The sequence below is a fragment of the Populus euphratica genome, unplaced genomic scaffold, assembly GCF_000495115.2.
Source record: "Populus euphratica unplaced genomic scaffold, PopEup_1.0 scaffold705.1, whole genome shotgun sequence".
In the NCBI taxonomy this organism is placed as follows: domain Eukaryota; kingdom Viridiplantae; phylum Streptophyta; class Magnoliopsida; order Malpighiales; family Salicaceae; genus Populus; species Populus euphratica.
This window is the reverse complement of record NW_011500573.1, coordinates 61,823-64,651: the sequence shown is the minus strand read 5'-3', so window position 1 is coordinate 64,651 and position 2,829 is coordinate 61,823.

Below are 2,829 nucleotides of genomic sequence, written 5' to 3'. Positions count from 1 at the left end.
TATCCTATATTTTGCAAAACTATCATCAATTATTTGTGTTAATTTTTTTAAATCATATTATTAAATTAACCAGGTTTATTAAACCCAATTAATTCATAATTCAGATATTATTTATTATTGCATCAGTTTGTCTTTTTCCCATAAGGATAATTCCAACTATGGGACAACGCCAAATTAATAAGCGCATGTGGAATGAGAGAACAGAGTTACTATATAGCTCAAGAAGGGATGTATTCCTCATTGGATAATCAATAACAACTCTATCCATATTTAATAATAATATTAAGGATAAGTGAGATGACATGATCAAGTTAAAGAAAATATCTCTTAAATATCTCCTTACACAGTCTCTATCAATGTCTTCAGTAGCCCTTTGTTATGAAGTTCACAAATCAAGAAATGGAATATCTTGTTCTGTTCCTTTTGTTTAGTCCCATGTTCTATTGATGACTTAATGTTCCCACTTAATTTATTAATTTAAATCAAATGTCCAATAGTTGAATTATGTGTTTTTGTTTTTTACAGAATTATTCAAGGATATAATATTAAAGAATCAGGCGAAAGTCTTTGATAGAATAAACTTTTAAGTAGAGTGTTTTTTTTCCCCTTTCATCTGGGTAAAGTTTTTAGCATATTTGTTGACTTACCCAAAAAATCCGTATTTAAACTTTGGCAAGCAATAGTAAACTAAACTATAAACTACTATGAGGTTGATTTGTTTCTCCTACTTTAATGATCGGTTTCGATAAAAAAAAACATGGCATAAAAATCAATATATAAAAGAAAAATCAATTTATAATAGTTCTTGATAGAATATAGACTTGGAGATGTAGAATGAAACAATGATCAATTCTATGATCTTAAAGCAATTTATTGTTTACTATTAGTGGGAATGCATAATATTATTTTATAAGTTTACTCAATTTCTTATTTTTTTGTGACACAAATAAAAATAAATAATGAATCAAATTTTGTACGTTACTTTTTGTAATAAGAGCATAAAACATTGATAGAAGAAAAAACAAGTAAAAGACATGATTTTTTGGAAAGAAAAGAGTTTTTAATGTTAAAAATCTTTATTAGATTTGTCTTTTTTTATAAACAGTTTTTACACTAAATTTAATGTGAATCTTATTTAAAACCAATATATATATATATATATATATATATATATATATATATATATATTTTTGTAAAGGACATATCTCTATTTCAAATAGAGTTTTAAAAGATAACTTTTCATTCATGAGACACAACTTTTTTTACCCTCAGAAATTAACTCATTATCTTTTTCACAAGATTCAAGAGTGAGTTTTTCAATAACCTTACCACTGCGAAGAGTGATGAATGATTTGATTTGATCCATGTGTTGAATTCCAAAACTACTTGTATTTGCATTATATTGTCCATTGGGATTTTGTTGTGGTTAAGATAGAAACTTGTGTTTCTCTTGAAAACTAAGAGCAAATGTGAATTTTACAAAAGTATCTTTAAAATTGATTATGCTTTGAGCAAGTTGAGTATTGATTGTCTCTTGCTTTTTAATGAATGCATATAAAGTTTCTTCAAGATTTCTTCTAAGATGTGAAACATAAGAAGGTGCATATCCATGTGAATTTTGGAAATTATGATATGCTTGAAATGGTGGTTGTGAAGTATGTGCATTATTGTTATTACTCTTCTAACTGAAATTTGGGTGATTTCTCCCACCAGGGTTGTATGTTTGCTAGTATGGGTTATAATTGGGCCTTTGAAAGCTGTTTAAAGCAAAGGCTTGTTCATGAAAACATTCCTTAAAAGAAGGCAAAGTTGGACAGTCATTCGTTGAGTGTTCATTTATTTCACAGATTTGACACAAAATATCTTGAACAGATTTTAAGTGACCACTCTTTTTTTAATTCTAGTGCCTCAACTTTTCTAGCTAAAGATGCAAACTTGACTTAGAGGTCATGATCTTCCTTAAGGTTGTACATACCTCTACTAGATGTATGAGGTTGAGTTTTACTCGGTGCCTTATAAATACTTATAGTGTTCTAATTTTAAGCATTTTCAGCTAACAAGTGTAAGCACTCCATTGCTTCATCAGGGTCTTTATCTATAACAGTTCCATTGCACATCAATTCAACCATTTGCCTATCTCTAGGTGTTAGCCCTTCATAAAAATGTGAAACCAATCTCCACGTTTCAAAACAATGATGAGGGCAAGTATTAAGCAAGTCTTGATATCTATCCAAACATTGATAAAATGTTTCTCCTGATTTTTGAGTTAAAGTGCTTATTTGTCTTATAAAAGAGTTTGTTTTGTGAAAAGGAAAAAACTTCTTTAAAAACTATTATTGCATTTCATGCCAAGCACAAATGGATCCTGGTTTCAAATTTTATAGCCATGTTTTAGCTTTATCTTTTAATGAAAAAGGAAAAAGCTTTAATCTGATGGTGTTCATGCTACAATTTAAATTATTATATGTGTTGCAGACCTCCTCAAATTCCCTTAAATCCAAGTATGGATTTTCCAATTCTAAGACATGAAAAGAAGGTAAAAGTTGAATAATACCTGGTTTAAAATTAAAATGAGATGAAAAAACCAACAACAACAACAACAACAACAATAATAATAGTAGCAGTACTACTAGTAGTAATAGTAGTAATAATAATAGAAGAAAAAGAAGAAGAAGAAGAAAAATAAGTTGATGAAAACTTTAAGATGAAAGATTAACTTAAGGATTAAATAATGATAACAACAAATATCAAGGTGGATTCACTAATTAATGGTGTTTCAAATAAGTATAATATAAACTCTTATTACTCAAATGGAAACTACACACAAAG